The sequence below is a fragment of the Erinaceus europaeus genome, chromosome 4, assembly GCF_950295315.1.
Source record: "Erinaceus europaeus chromosome 4, mEriEur2.1, whole genome shotgun sequence".
NCBI lineage: Eukaryota > Metazoa > Chordata > Mammalia > Eulipotyphla > Erinaceidae > Erinaceus > Erinaceus europaeus.
Genome location: NC_080165.1, coordinates 143,292,322 through 143,308,852, shown reverse-complemented (window position 1 = coordinate 143,308,852; position 16,531 = coordinate 143,292,322). Strand labels below are relative to the sequence as shown.

General features: G+C 46.9%; 1 protein-coding gene across 1 annotated transcript in view; it reads left to right on the top strand.

Moving 5' to 3' along the window:
- The window catches only part of SOBP (sine oculis binding protein homolog), a 255,276-nt gene extending 239,135 nt beyond the window's left edge, over positions 1 to 16,141 (top strand). The window contains exon 7 of the mRNA XM_060190676.1: positions 16,058 to 16,141. The gene's annotated coding sequence lies outside the window, so the exon portion shown is untranslated. The remainder of the gene's footprint in view (positions 1 to 16,057) is intronic.
- The last annotated feature ends 390 nt before the right edge of the window (positions 16,142 to 16,531 follow it).

Genomic DNA, 16,531 nt, shown 5'->3' with positions numbered 1-16,531 from the left:
TCACCTCTGGTTCATGTGCTCTCCTCTCACCCATCCTTCATAGGCAGGGGGAGGCCCACCCAGCAGCTGCAGACCCTCTCTTGGAAAGTGTTGTCAATAAAACGTGGTCCCATTTAGAGTTAAACAAAAGAGAGGTTTATTCATAATAATAATAATAATAAATCACTGTACAGTCTAGTTCAGAAAAGAGGCAGAGGTCCAAAGTCCATGAGTAAGCGACCCAAGATCAGAGATGAGGATCAAGCCGGAGCCACACCAACAGGAATGTGCATTGATGCAGGTGATCCAATCAAGAGAGCTACTACAAGTCCCTGCTTATATACACTCCCTTGTTTGTTTGTTTTAATTTTTTATTTATAAAAAGGAAACATTGACAAAAATCATAGGATAATAGGGGTATAACTGCACAATTCCCACCACCAGAACTCCGTATCCCATCCCCTCCCCTGACAGCTTTCCTATTCTTTATCCCTCTGGGAGTATGGACCCACGGTCATTGTGGGATGCAGAAGGTGGGAGGTCTGGCTTCTGGAATTGCTTCCCTGCTGAGCATGGGCGTTGACAGGTCGATCCATACTCCCAGCCTGTCTCTCTCTTTCCCGAGTGGGGCAGGGCTCTGGGGAAGCGGGGCTCCAGGACACATGGGTGGGGTTGTCTGTCCAGGGAAGTCTGGTGGGCATCATGCTGGCATCTGGAACCTGGCGGTTGACAAGAGAGTTAACATACAAAGCCAAACAAATTGTTGACCAATTATGGACCTAAGGGCTGGAATAGTGCCGATGAAGAGTTGGGGGGTCCTCCATTTTGTAGACAGCAAGTAGGCCTATTTTAGTTAAGTTCCAAAGGGCCTGTGGCTACACTAGTTTATCGTTGTTGTTGTTGTTGTTGTTGTCTTTTTGCCCCTGAGTCTGAATTCTGATATGCCAGTGGATCCAAGTTATTGTCTGGGGAGATGATGTCATGGCTGGATATACACTCCCTTGTGAGTGTGCTCACCTCAGGCTGACATCATTCGTATGCTAATTGTCCCAAATTCCGTTGGGAACACCCCTGCTGATGGCTTGAATGCCACCCTGCTGCAGCCTCACTCAGATGTTCCCATCCCACAGGTGAGGAGGCTAAGCACTCACTGTCTGAGCAAGTGGAGGAGTCTGGAGCTGGGACAGAGCTGATGCGCTGACTAGGCAGCACGCTGTACTTTTTCCTCCCTCTCGGGGAGAGTGAATGCCTGCAGGCATGAATTAAAGTAGACTTAACTGAGGACCTTCTGTGTGGCCCAATCTATTTTGTCTCTGCCAGTGGGAGTAATGGTTTATAGTCAACAGTAAAATATAGTAGTTGGTACATGTGTAACATTTCTTAGTTTTCCACATAACACTCTAGGCCTCTGCCCCTACCTGGTCCTCCTCTGCCATCATGTTCCAGGACCTGAACACCTCTCCGTGCTCCACCCCCCCCCCCACACACACACTTTTACTTTGGTGTAATACACCAAATCCAGTCTACAGTCTGCTTTGTGTTTTCCCTTCTGTTCTTATTTCTCAACTTATGTCCATGAATGGGAACATCCCATATTCATCCTTCTCTTTCTGGCTTATGTAACTTAACATGATTCTTTCAAGCTCCATCCAAGATGGGGTGAAGAAGTTGAATTCACCACTTTTAAAAAAAATTTATTTATTTATTCCCTTTTGGTTGCCCTTGTTGTTTTATTGTTATAGTTATTATTGATGTCGTTGTTGTTGGACAGGACAGAGAGGAGGGGAAGACAGAGGGGGGGAGAGAAAGACAGACACCTGCAGACCTGCTTTACTGCTTGTGAAGCGACTCCCCTGCAGGGGAGCCGGGGGCTCGAACCGGGATCCTTACACTGGTCCTTGCACTTTGTGCCACCTGCGCTTAACCCGCTGCGCTACCGCCCAAACTCCTGAATTCACCATTTTTAATATCTGAGTAGCGTTGTGTATATGTGTGTGTGGCCCACTTTTACATGAGTTATTCTCATGTATGTCATACCACCTCTCTTTCGTCTTCCTCCTCCTTTGCTTTCCTCTTTTCCCTTTCTTCTCCTTTTCCTTCTTCTACTTCTCCTCCACCTTCTTCTTCCTTTTATGATTATGACTATAGCTAGTGAATTGCTCATCTTTGGCTTAAGATAGTGCTGGGAATTGAACCTTGGACTTCCGAATCTTCAGCATGATAGTCTGTTAAGTAAACCACCCTAGCACCTCCCAGGCTCTGCCATCCCCTCTTTGAGAGGGACTGGAACACTAAGTGGCCCCTCTCTCCTGAGTCACAGAAAAGAGCACCTGCCCGTTCACTGTCTTCTTTGCCTGGTTCCCAGTACTCCTTTCCTGCAGGTATTCTTCAAGCTCACCTTCCAACAGTCAGGGAGGCTTAGTCGGTCCAGTCCCCTCTCTCCTGTGTGTTCCTGGCCACCTGCTCCCTCTGCCCAGTCGCTCTGAGGGCGCTCTGAGGGCACGGACCAGCGCCGCTCTGTCTCCATGCTCTTTCTGTGCGCTCGGTGTTCAGCACGCTCTCTGCGTGCCAGCGCCTGCATGGCGATCCTGGCGGCTCTCTCCCTGCACATCATCCCATCTGCTGTGAGAATAGACTCAGCTGAGTCCCCTGCAGCTCCTCAACACACTCTGTCTCCAGAACCCCCTTCCCCATGCCCTGCTCTGGGCTTCCCTCCAGAGTTTTCAGAGTTGAGACCATTAGGAAGTCCTGGGGTCTGAGCAGCAGTAAGTCTCCCCCCCCCCCCATACACACAGCCTCCACCTCCACTCCAGCCCTGGCTGTGTGACCAGGCCAGCTGGGAAATGAGTGCTTGGGGGAAAAGAGGTCAGTCTTGGGGAGAGGGTTACCAGACCTCCCAGACAACAAGGAGAACCCCTAACCCCCAGTCCACCCTCAACACACACCCACCTCTCACCTTCACGTGACATTTTTTGTCAGTGCCGCGTGTCCTGTCTCTTCTGATGGGCGAAGTCCTGCATTTTCCGGTCTGGAGGGGCTGGTGAGGGAGCCAGCGAGCTCTGGAAGGCAGGCCCTCTGACCCTCTGAACATGGTGAAGAAAGGAGATGCCCAAATATGTTTAGCCAGGACCTCTGGACTGTGTGGTTGTGGTTTTTGTCTTGTTTTGTTGTCTTTCTAGGTTTATTCAAACAAAAGGAGAAGATTAGCACAGCGCAGAAGACCAAACGGAAGCAATCACAAGCAGAAAGAAAGCTTTACTTGCACAAAAGAACCCACTAGTGAGCCTTCTGCTTTCACATTTCCTGCGCCCTGAGCCCCCCACCCCTCACCCCTGATCCCCTCCTGGCCTTTACCATCTGGCTGGCGGTTTCTTGCACACACGGTAGCTGAACTGAGGCTCAGGACCAAAGGCCAGAAAGGCAACAGGATACACTTAAACTTATTGATCCTAAAAAAAAAGAAAAGACTATTTTCACAAAATTTAATTCATTTTTTTTTTTTAGCTTTTTAACCTAACTGCTACACATTTTATCCCTGTTCTTTGTGAAATGCTAATCCAGCCTGGGGTTTTTGCTTTCCGGGTGTAACTTTTCAGAAATTGTATATCTGCATAGCAACCCGGCAAGAACCGCCTATGTCGTGGTGTCATGTGTCAGAAAGATGAAAAGGACTCAAAATCTCAGCTCCCCGCAAACTTGGCCCCTGACTCCAGGCTAGGGCGCTCCCTGGCCTTCCTCTACATGGCAGCAGAGCCGCGGCAGGACCGGAGAGGTGCACACTTTTATCTTGTTGATGACAGCAAATGACACATGACCTCAGCTGGGACTTGGTGGGGACCATCAGACCCGAAACAAAGACCATATTTTCCTCTGCTCTCGTCCCCGCTGTCAGCTTCCAAGTGCAACTTGAGCCTGGATTCCGAACCCAGTGTCCAGATTAGAGATTGTTGACTCAGATTTAGCAGTGAAATGCGAGCCTCCGGCTCTGTGGATGGCAGACCTTGAAGGAGCAGGTTTACTTAAGCCAAGAGAGAGCTTGTATGTCAGACGAGAGCTTGGCTTTTCTTTATCACAAACTTCCTGATCTGCCTCTGCTCTAATAGTTTCCACCACCACCAAAAGAGAGACACACAGAGATACACACACACACACACACACACACACACACACACACACACACACGGGGGGGGGGAGAGAGAGAGAGAGAGAGAGAGGATGTACTATCTTCATTTCCATCTTGCCTGTCATAAATCAGGAAATTAACAAGTGTGTAACTGGCCTTTGCCACACTTTTCAAAGACAATGGGCTTTTGTCGCCAACTGGTGAGTGGTACTTAACTCGCTCAATGGAGAGAGCTCTGCTCAGGATGAAATATGGGGGCCTGATCACCATTAGAAACAGGCTTCCCTAGATGCAGGCATAGTGACTTTTTTTTCTGAGGTTCAGACGTGGCTTAGAAACTTGCCTTTTCACTCTGAAGGCAGGTCTTGAAGAGGAATAATTACAGAGTCCTCTCTCTCCCTCTCTCTGTGTGTGTGTGTGTGTGTGTGTATCTCTATTTCTACATTGGCGTCCTCCTGGCTTTTCCTTGGCTTCTGATTTCATCCCTCTTTTTAGATTCTCTGTGCCTTTAGTAATTTATGGGCAAGATATTTTCCCAACCTCCAAATGTTTTTCCATTTGGCAAACACTATCCTGAAGCCTGCACACTGTGTAACTGTAGAGTTCATTTATACTAGAAAACATAAGCTTGGTTAATGGAAAAGCTGAACGAGCCAAAGTCCGTGACCCCGTGTTGCCTGGGCCGCATCACAGCCGGTCTTCCAAGGCCACCCCTGGGGATACAGTGGGGGTGGGGGCCAGGAGGGGGTGTCTTTTCCAGGTTGCCACAGATGCTTGGCTTCAACCTTCCTTGTCTCCTTCCAAGCCCCTTTCTCATATAAATTTTTGGAAGCTTCAGGGCACCATATGGAGTATCGTTTCACGATCCTCCTGATGGCTTTTACGTGAGCAGCTATAAATTGGGTGGTTGCCTGCAGGTCTCTCTCCGTGTAGTACCTGCTGTGTCTGGTGGAAGTAGTCATTGCACATTCTAGTCTTAGTCCTGTGCTGTTCTTGATGGGAAAGAAAACATAAGGGGCTGGGTGGTGGTGTACCTGGTTAAGAGCACATATTACAATGCACAAGGACCCAGGTTCAAGCCCCTGGTCCCCACCTATAGGGGGAAAAGCTTTATGAGTGCTGAAGCAGGACTGCAGGTGTCTCTATAACTCTTTCCCTCTCTATCTCCCCCTTCCCTCTCGATTTCTGGCTGTCTCTATCCAATTCATAAAGATAAAAAAATAAATAAAACATAGAGTCACCCTCCCTACCCCACCCCCAGACAGGGGGCACTTATGCTTTGGGAAACAGAAACCCAGCAGAAGGTGGGATGTCTTGGGTGTGTTTCCCATTAATTGGCCACCAAGGTGTTCTGCCCCTGTGACTTTTTCATTCCGAAATCCTGGAACTAAGGCAGAAGTTGCAGCTAATGCCTGTCCTACTTAGTGTGGCCATCATTACCCGTCCCCCCTGGTGTTATAAAGGTCTGGCTGGGTTCGTTCACTCCGGGAGGTACCCATGCGGGGTCTAATGGGCTGGGCTTATGTCTGGCTGCTCACTCACAGGGCCAGCTAGACAGAACTTGGACTTCTGAAACATGAACTCTGTTCATTGAGTCATAGATGGCTTTTCTCTCTAAACAGTTGCAACTTTCAATACAATCCCCCACCCCTTCCCAAAACACACACACACACACACACACACACACACACACACACACACACACACACACACCACATTAAAAATGTGGAGCTGGAGATTGAACCGAGAACCTCAGGCATTCAAAGCATGCACTCTGCTTCTGGGCCATCTCTTGCCTTTTTTTTTTTTTTTTTTTTTTTGCCTCCAGGGTTATTGCCGGAGCTTGGTGCCTGAACCACAAATCCACTGCTCCTGGAGGCCATTTTTTTCCCTTTTATTGTCCTTGTTGTTTTATCATTGTTGTGGTTACTGTTGTTGCTGTCGCTGGATAGGACAGAGAGAAATGGAGAGATTTGGGGAGACAGAGAAGGGGAGAGAAAGACAGACACCTGCAGACCTGCTTCACCGCCTGTGAAGTGACTCCCCTACAGGTGGGGAGCCGGGGGCTCGAACTGGGATCCTTACGCTGGTCCTTGCGCTTTGTGCCATGTGCGCTTAACCTGCTGTGCTACTGCCCGACTCCCGTCTTTTGCTTTTTATTTTCTTCAAAAGTGACTCAAAGAGAGATTCATTTATAATCAGGGTAAGAGTTTAGGCCAGTCTTGTCAGGCCTGGAGAGCATTTCTGAAGCTCCCTGAGTTTCTTTGGCCCTAGACAGGAGAGCCAGGAGGGCAGGGGTTAGTTATTATAGTTTAGTGGAAACATCAGTGAATGAGGAATTCTTTCCCAAGCAAGTCTATTACATTAAAAAAAACAAACAAACAAACAGAAAATAACAGTACTGGCTCTGGGAATGCATCCACTCAGATGTATTTTTAGGCTTTTGTTTATCTCTCTTGATTGATAAAGTAATTATCAAAATGCGTTAGAAAATAATAGCCAACTGGTGAGAAAAAGGAACAGTTGGAGTAAGCAAAGCAATGGAGGAGAAGCTTCCACGGATTCTATTTGGGGTTTTGTAATGAAACTCAGCTGAAGTCCTCTGCTTTTCACGTCAGGGTGTGGGGCTGAGGGTGGAGGGCTGATCAGGGTTCTGGCTGGAGGAAGCCCCTCCAGCACATAGCAGCTAATTAACTCGCCAGCACGTCCGCTCTCACCCTCTGCTACCCCCAGTTCTTCATTCCCTCTGCTCTCCTTTTCTCCATCCCTCTTCACTCTGAAACCTGCTATAGGCCAACCAAACCCAGCAGATGTTTGTGTTTTAAGAGCCAAATGGGAGCCTAAAAGATCAACCAATACCCGCCCCCCTGAGAGGTGGAAGCAGGCCACTTGACATCAGAAACGCAGAGTGCTGGCCATCCAGAGGGACCTGGGCTTCCAGGGAGCAGAAGGAGGGCTGGATAATTAACTGGCGCAGCCCACACATTGGCCCATTGCTTTGCCCACTGACGAGCACACAGAGGCCTTTCACAGAGGCTCAGGGAGGTGGGGTGAGACCCTCCACCGGTCCGGCTCCCTGGCCAGCAGTCCTGGCCCAGGATGGTCAGCTCACACGCCAACACACCATGTGGCGCCCTGACTGTGGCTCCTGGCACAGGAGCGAGCAGGAGGTGAAGGACGGCTTCCATTGGTGGCTTGGAAGTGCCGTGTGGCTCAGTCATCGGCCTTGCCCCCGCATCTCTGCAGGACCAAGTAAGGAGAGTGGGCATAATATGGGGGTCCAGATGGAAGGTTCCATTTCAGCTCCGCCATTTATGAGTGTGTGCCATGGGCTGCGTTGACATCTAGTGTCTCTCTGGCTTACCTTCTCTGGTGCTTAACTTGGGATTTGATAGGCAAAACAATGGGATAATATCTATACATTTTAATCATATATTAGCTTAAACATTTGATTGGTAAATATATTATAAATCTAGATATACATTATTATATATGGATATATTTTATATTTACATATAGTATAGCAGAAAAGTTAAAATGTGTATGTGTTTGTGTGCCTGTGTATAGAATAGAAAATTTCCAGTGGACTTCTGGTTTACCTTCCATTTACTTATTATTATTTTAAAATATCATTTTATTATTCATTCATTTATTTTTACCAGAGCACAGCTCATTTGGCTTATGATGGTGCTGGGGATTGAACCTGGGACTTCAAAGCCTCAGGCATGAGAGTCTCTTTATGCTATCTACCCCCACTTACTTTTTTGTAATGAAACATATAGGCAATGTGATTGGGAGTGTTGAGGCACTTTTTCTAAGTTCTGCTGACCGTTCCCTGTGTCTCCCATTATTCCTGTTTCCCACCAGATAGTGCCACGCCCCACTCAAATCTAGAACGATGGGTCTGACAGGGTCAGCACCTTGGAAAACTCTCTTCAAGGAAGAATTCTGGGAGTGGGTCTTGGCATCCTGAGCAGATCTAAATTGATTATTGTTTTCATTATGTACATGGTAATGATGCCGTGTAATCGGGGATGAACAGCCCCTGTTCCCAGATTAGATACAGATAAACAGGAAATGAGGTGGACAAAGTTATGGGTCATCAAATACATAAAGTTTTAGGAAAAATTCTTAATAATATTTACTCACCTCCTCTTATGAAATATGTTAAAACTCTATGTAAAATACCATCTGCTAAGCCTATTACTCAGAAATGCATCACCCCATAAATTACGACATTTCTGTAAAACCGCAAGGCCATCTAATCAAGAAATGAGCTTTACTTTCTGTTTCAGATATTGTTTATGTCAGGCTGAAAGATATATAAGTTCTCACTGGCTGAATAAAAATTGAGTTCAGATTCACCCTCCAACAGAGTGTGGTGTATTCTGTTCTCCCCTGCGCCGACTCCTGACCCACCTAGGTGGTCGCCTTTGGAGTTCCCTGATCCTTCCTGCTGCTCTTCTGCTGTAGCGGTCCGTCGCAAGATAGCATGTTGTTTTCCCAGCTGAGTGCGCTGTGTTCCTAAGTGCTTCCTCTTGGCTGTTCCTCCACCAGCCTCCTGCTTGCCCGTCCTGGCTTCTGCTCTGCCTTGTGCTACTTCTTGCTGTGTTACCTCTCTGTCTTCTGAGACTGCTGTGCTGCAGAGGCAAGGAAGGCTGGAGTCCGCTTCTTCTGGCAGGAAGAATAACTTCCCCATGGAGGTCAGAATTGGAGACGGATTTCCCTATCGGGCAGAGGAGACCCACATGTCCGGTGTAGTGTTATTAGTAGTCAGCCCTTCCCCAGTGGCTACCCAGGCTCAGAACTGTCCCTGAGTAACCATTTCCCATCTCACACTGGGCTAGAAAGGCCCTGTGTGAGTTTATCCGTTGCTTTCTATTTGACTGTGATTCTTGTTGGGCCATCCCTTCTTGGGTGTTAGTCTAAGGGTGGGGCATGGGAGAGTTCAGTTGCCGCATGTCCCACAGGCTCAAGAACAGGAAAGCCAAACCTGGAAGGAGAGGGGCCGGGACCCAGGAGGTCAGAATTGGAGACGGGTTTCCCTATCGGGCAGAGGAAGCCCACATGTCTGGTGCAGTGTTATTAGTAGTCAGCCCAGGAGTTAGGATTAAGGCCCTTGCCTGCTCAGTACATCTGTCTCATTCCCATCCCCAAGGGTAAATTGTATTGTTTCATTACAAGCTGACAAAGCTGGAGATACAGTCTACGTAGTTACTGTATCTCCCTTTCCTTTGGCTTGCTTGAATATCATATGATTCTTCATGAGAGAATAGTAACCAGCCACCATCAGAGGCATTTCGGCACACTTTGTGACAGATGTAGTGCAGAGTTGGAATCCTTAGCTTTGCCCAATCCAGGGCACTACCAAATCCTACAGATGCATTCCTGCAGCGCGCGCGCGCACGTGCGCGCGCACACACACACACACACACACACACACACACACACACACACACACACACACACACACACCAGGAGAGAGAGAGAGAGTGAGAGAGAAAGTAGGAGGGCTGTTTATAGGGCAACAGCTAGGAGTGATGTGTCGGGACAGGATTGGTTGGGAAAAGCACTTGAGAATACCATATAACTCTCGTGGGAAGTGGCAGTAGCTGGAGGGCAAAGACTGCATCTGCGTAATTCCCCAGCATCTCCTCCTTTTCATTTATATCTAATGGACACAGTATAGGAAATACAGAGTGGAGCAGGCTTAAATGTTTTTAAGGAATGCCATGCTCAGGTGGGAAGATGTAGGACGTTTTTGTGGGGGAGGGAAGGCTTAAATGGCCGCCAACCTTGTGAGATTCATGTGTCCCCCTGTGCTCAACTCTCTTTAGAGAGAGAGACTTACCTGGAGGGACTCATAAGTTAAGCTCTGCCAGGCTCAACCATCTCCTCACAATTTTTCTACATCTTTATCTTTTATCTAGTCATCGCATTAAGATGGTTCAATGTCTGTAAAAGACTCTATCTGTGACAGAGGAATAGTAGTGTAGGGGTGAGCAGAAACCTTTTGGGCATAAACCTGAATGCTATAACAAAACAGGAAGGGACAAGTGGGGGAGCAGTAAGAGCCAGTGTGATGTCAAGGGAAGGCTTGGTGCGCAAAGGGACATTGCCTGTCTCTGGGGGGGGGGGCAGGCTTCATAATGAGGGGGCGTTTCCTGCCTCAAAGGGCAGGACCTGTAGGTGGGAGGGCATGGCCCACCAAGCGTAGGGGCTATTTGGCATTGTATAGTCCTCAAGGCAACAGTCTGCAAAGTCTATGAACTACTCAGAGTCAGTCTTTGAAAAACCAGCAGCATGAAGGGAAGGAAGCTGCTGTAAAATTGTGTAAAGTGTCCAAAGGGTATACCAGCAAGTCCAATAGAAGTGTCAGTCTAAAGTAGGCGCCTAGGGGGAGAAATGGCAGGGGATGAAACACTGCACATCTATCTCCATGGGGAAGGTCAGCCACTGGAATTCTGCTTTACTGTAGAGAGTGAGTTGGAACTGCCAAAACATGACAGGCAAAGCAGAAGCAGGAAGGGCAGACAGGCAGTAAGAAAGTTCTGTCCTTGGAGTCTGTGAATCAGGTTCTTCAGATCGCGTCAGGTCACATCATGGGTTTCAGGGGGTGTGCCACTGTAGTCATGTAGTCATGCGGTCTAGTGGGTGATGTCAGAGTGTGCAGGGGTCCAGATGGTTTTTCCCAGGATTCCTGTGAAAGAAACACAATCTGCTTCCTGTGGTTAGCAGGGCATCTGATTTGAATTTTTTATAGAAAAAGAGGTTTGGTGCCTTCGCCAACTGAATATTGGGGTATCTATCTCCCCTTATATATTTTTTTACTTAATTGAGCCTAGGTGTTTGGTGGGCCTTCTAAACAACCATTTGTCTTTGGGGGTAGTAAGGGATGTCTGTGGCATGGGTGATGTTATAAAGGGAAATATCTTTAAATTGTTGGCTGACAAAGGCAGGCCTATAGTGGCAAGATGAGATACACCAGTTAAGTGTAGAAAAATATGTGAATGTTGTTAATTCACATAAGTTGTATATGGAGGAACTCTTTATAGTTTAATACCTTACCATATGAGCAGATGTTTCTTCATGTGAAGGCTTGACAGCTGCAATCACTTACTTGTGAAAAAAATAAAACTTGTAACAAGTTAGAAGTTTACTATAATTGATAACTTGATGATTATAACTGGTTTAAGTATCTTTATAAATTTGGAAGGTCTTTCTCATATCATTTTAAGGCTGCTTAACCAATTTAATAAAATGTGGTAAGGCAAAGAACCATTGTTAGAGCCTCAGGTATGAGAATCATTAGCATAACCACTGTGCAATCTATCGTTTGCCTGGGCTGGTTCTACCTCTAATTGAGAAGGTATTTGAGAGCTTTACATATCAATAACGTCTTTTTTTACCTTTTGTTACACCCATACAAGATGGAGACACACCCTAGGTGTGCGCAGGATTTTCAGACCAAATTTAGTTAAAATATATTGATTTTTAACTAATTTTTACCTCAGACTTTAAATGTAAGTTAATTTTACCTTTATGGGAATTATGTTGAAAACTTTTTCATTTAACTTTGCCTGGTAAGAATGTAGCCTTAAAGTTACATTTCTACCCTTAAAGTTAATGTTTACCAAACTTCAAACACACACATAAACATGGTCTTCAATATGCAAGGAGAAAAACTTTTGTTACGAAGACATGTCATTTTAAACACGGATTTAGATCTGTACTGTCCTAGTTGAACCATTTTTCCTCACACGGTTTAAGACTACTGAAAGCAGAGAGGTTAGACAGAAGCAGGCTTAAGATATTTAGAGAGAGTTGGGGGGGGGGAAGAAATGGTAGGAAAGTTTTGTTTTGGGGCTCTGTGAACTAATTTTTCAGATTCTGCCATTTTGTATCATGAGTCCCGGAGGGCGTCCTGCCTCTGGCAAAAGTGGCAGAGGGAGGGGCTACAGAAGCTGTGGTGGCAGCCTAAGACATGTCTGTCAAAATAGGAGTCTCTGGGCGACAGCCTCATGGTCAGCTAGACTAGGGCTGCTTCTCAGGCCAGAGTCAGTGCTCCTTAAAGGAGGCACGGGAGAGGACCCCGCACATCTCCCAAGCACTGTGATTACGGTCAAGAGACTCCACAGTGCGGCCCCAAGTAAAACGTCTCCGAGATAGAAAGCCTGTCCCATGTCCACAGAGGGTCAAGCGGCTGTATACTTACCTGCGTCTGGGCGGGTCAGTCCCTGTTCAGGGCGCCAGGTGTGGCTTTGCGGCAGCAGGACATGTGGAGAGAGGGAAAGAAAATCCAGAGTAGAGAGGGAACACAATCCTTTATTCAGGGTTGGGTCAGAGTGCAGTGGTTTGGGCCACGTGGAGCTAGCCAAAAATGGCCATCCCCCACTACGCGCACCACCCTTCCATCCCCCAGGTAAAAAAAAAAAAACAGGAGAGAGAGAGAGAGGAAGTAGGAGGGCTGTTTATAGGGCAACAGCCAGGAGTGACAGGATTGGTTGAGAAAAGCACCTGCGAATGTGGGAAGTGGCAGTAGCCTGAGGGCAAAGACTGCATCTGCGTAATTCCCCAGCATCTTGTTATATGGTGTGGCTCAGTTTAGACACGAGTGAGTTTAAAGCACAGATAACAGCAGAATGTGCTGACTTAACCAGCAAGTGGAAGAGTTCCAGTCTCCACGACATTTGTTTTCACTGCTTTTTATTTTATTTTGTTATTTCTTATTTAATAAGGACTTACAAGATGAAGCGATTACAGGGGACTAGTTTCACAACCACACCCATGGCTCTGTGCTTCTGCCCCCATAAGCACCATAGTTTTCACAGAGTCTTACAGAAATTTTGTTTACTTACTTTTGTTTGTTTGCTTGTTCATGAGCTTCAGTTCCTTTTTTTTTTTTTTAAGTTTTTTAAAACTTTATTTATTGCATAGAGATAGCCAGAAATAGGGGCTGGGTGGTGGCGCATCTGGTTGAGCACACGTTACAATGTGCAAGGACCTGGGTTCGAACCCCCAGTTCCCACCAACAGTGGGAAAGTTTTGTGAGTGATGAAGCAGTGTTGCAGGTGTCTCTCTGTTTCTTTCCCTCTCTAGCTCCCCCCTCCCCCTCAATTTCTGGCTGTCTTTATGCAATAAAAAAAAAAATAAAGAATTTTTAAAAAGAGAGATAGCTAGAAATAAAGAGGGAAGGGGAGGGAGAGGTAGAAAGGGAGAGAAACAGAGATGTCTGCAGCCCTGCTTCATCACTCATAAAGCTTTCCCCCTGCAGGTGGGGACCAAGGGCTCAAACCCAGGTCCTCACACACTGTAACATGTGCACTCAGCCAGGTGATCCATCTGACCCCCAGAGCTTCAATTCCTTGTACCCACATACGATCTATATCACCCAGTAATTGTTCTCCATTTCCTTCCTTCCTCCACTAAGCATCATCACCTTTGGTTCCATCTATTTTATCATGAAGGACACAATCCTATGTTTTTCTTTTAAAATTTATTTATCTATAAGATGGAAACACTGACAAGACCATAGGATGAGAGGGGTACAATTCTCACCACCAGGGCTCCATATCCCATCCCCTCCCCTGATAGCTTCCCTATTCTTTAACCCTGTGGGAGTATGGACCCAGGGTCATTATGGGGTACAGAAGGTGGAAGGTCTGGCTTCTGTAGTTGCTTCCCTGCTGAACATGGGCATTGACAGGTCAACCCATACTCCTAGCCTGTCTCTCTCTTTCTCTAGTGGGGCAGGGCTCTGAGGAAGTGGAGCTCCAGGACACACTGGTGGGGTTGTCTGCCCAGGGAAGTCTGGTTGGCATCATGGTAGCATTTGGAACCTGGTGGCTGAAAAAGAGTTAACATATAAAGCCATACAAATTGTTGATTAATCATGAACCTAAAGGCAAGAATATTGCAGATAAAGATTTGGGGTCTCCATTTTATAAATTGCTAGTATGTCTATTTTAGGTATATTCCAAAGAGCCAATGACTTTCTTAGTTTTTGCCTGAGCTTGACATTTGATATGCAGGTGGACCCAGGTTATTGTCTAGGGAGATGATGTCATGGTTGGCAAAAGGGCTGGAAAGCTGGATCAGGGAAAAGAGTAGCTCCCAAATATGGGAAAATGTATAAATATTGTTGACTGTAAACCCCATCGATTTGATCTGGGGCCCATATTTAGCTTAGGAGCCTGTGTAACCTCTTCTTCTTCTAGCGTTTGCCCTTCTTCCGTAGCCAGTCAACAGCGTCAGGTTGAGCCTGATGTAAAGTTTGAGACCTCCTTTGAATCTGGAGAGGTGGCAGTCGTTAACTATGTGGGTCATAGTCTGTCTGTAGCCGCAGGGGCAGTTCGGGTCATCTCTGGCTCCCCAGCGACGGAACATAGCAGCGCACCGGCCATGGCCTGTTCGATAGCGATTGAGGAGGGCCCGGTCATAACATGCTAGGTCAAAGCCGGGTTGACGCTCGCAGGGGTCTGTGATGAGGTATTTGTTCTTTACCTCAGCTGACTGCCAACTCTGTTTCCAAGAGTCTGGAACAGAGAAGTTCAGTGTAGGCGTAGGAGACCAGATTGGATGACGAGACGTCAAGCGTTGGACAGGGTGGGCGAAGATATCCGCGTATATTGGCAAGTCCGGTCGAGCGTAGATGTGGGAAATGAACTTAGATGTGTAACCTCTATGTCCCTGTAGGTCCTAACTTGCAATCTGTGGTCATGAGTAGGAACATTCCAAGTTGCACCAATTTCAGGACCCGTCTTCCTCAGGTGGTAGATAGAGTGTGTTATCCAACCTCCTGTTTTTTGTTTTTTGTTTTTTTTTTATTTGCAGAATAATACTGCATTGAGTATAACATAACATCTTTATCCAGTCATGGTCATCTGTCAATAAATGTTTAGGTTACTTCCACTCCTTGGCAGCTGTAAATAAAGCAGCTATGAAAAAAAGGTGCATATGTCCCACTAAATAGGTGTTCTCCTGTTCTTTGAATAAATGTCTTGGAGTGCTATTGTAGGATCATAAGGCATGACCTTTGGTTTTAATGTAACACTTCATTGCAGTGTGTAGAATTTGATTTATAGTAAAGTCTATAGTTAACAACTGGCTCTCAAAACTCCTGAAAATGTAGAATGAGCTCTGGTGATCTCAGAGAAGTTGGCTCCAGCTGGCTGAAGGCGGATGGGAGAGCGCAGTGTGCACTGGAGGGACCAGGACCACGGCCGTCTGAGCAAAAAGCAAAGGCAGCTTGAAGGGCGTGAATCTGATCCCATAGGGAGGTGTACTGGGGCAGACAGGTGGTGGCACACCCAGTAAAGCGTCTATGTTACCATGCATGTGGATCTGGGTTCAAGTCCCAGTGCTGTAGGTTTCTCTCTCTCTCTCCTCTCTCTCTCTCCCTCTGCCCCCACCCCTTGTCTCCTCTCAAAAATAAGAGGGAGGGGGAAAAAAAAGTCAACCAGGAGTGGTGAATTTGTTTTGCAGTCACTGAACCCCAACTGATAACTCTGGTGGCAATAAAAATAAATAAAATTAAAAGAAACTATTTTATGACACTTAATTACAAAAAGACATCGTAAGCAATCTGTTTCCAATATTTACCATTCAGGGAAGTTAAAAAAAAAAAAAGCGGCAATCTGGGAGGGTGGGCAGCGAAAGAGCAGAAGTTGGGAGGAAAAAGAAGTCTTGTTTTAAAATACCCTTCATTTAGAGAGCAACTGTCAAGTGCTAAACCTTTGGCCTCCTTTTAGGGTGCCCCAGGACCTCTGAGCCTGTGGAGTGGTGGACAGCATGCAGGCTCTGCCCTCAAGCAGTTCTTCTGACAGAGCCTGACCTCTTGCTACTTTGGAACGAGATGATGGGCTTCCCAGAGCTCTGGATCCATTTTTGACTCAGAGAGAACTAACCCTCAGCCGGTCAGCCGGCTAACCCTCCTGTGTTCCTCTCCTGTTTCAGGCACTGGCCTCCCTGAAGGGCGGGATCTCCCTGGACACGCTGGGAAGTCACGTGGTATCCACCAGGTGTGTCCAGCTCTTGCTGCATCAGGGAAATCCATCTGCCCAGCAATCTCCTGCCATGACGCACGCTACTCTCTTCCTCTGCCTGCACTTATTTGCTGTTTCTGATCACTCCCGGATGCTCCCAGCAGGCCTGTGGACTCTTGGAGAAAAGAGATCTTCTCACTCAGTGCCCACTGACTGACCTTGGTAAACCTCATGCCCCACACCGCTTTGCCTGGTGATTCTCAAATATGTGTGCTTGAGAACTACTCAAGACTGGCTTAACATAAAGATACCTGGAGTTGGAGGGGTGGATAGTGGTGTAGCCTATGGGAGAGTATACTTTACCATGCTCAAGGACGGGGTTCAAGCCCAAAATCCACACCCACAAAAGGAAGCTTCTCAGTCAGTAAATTAGTGCTGCAGGTGT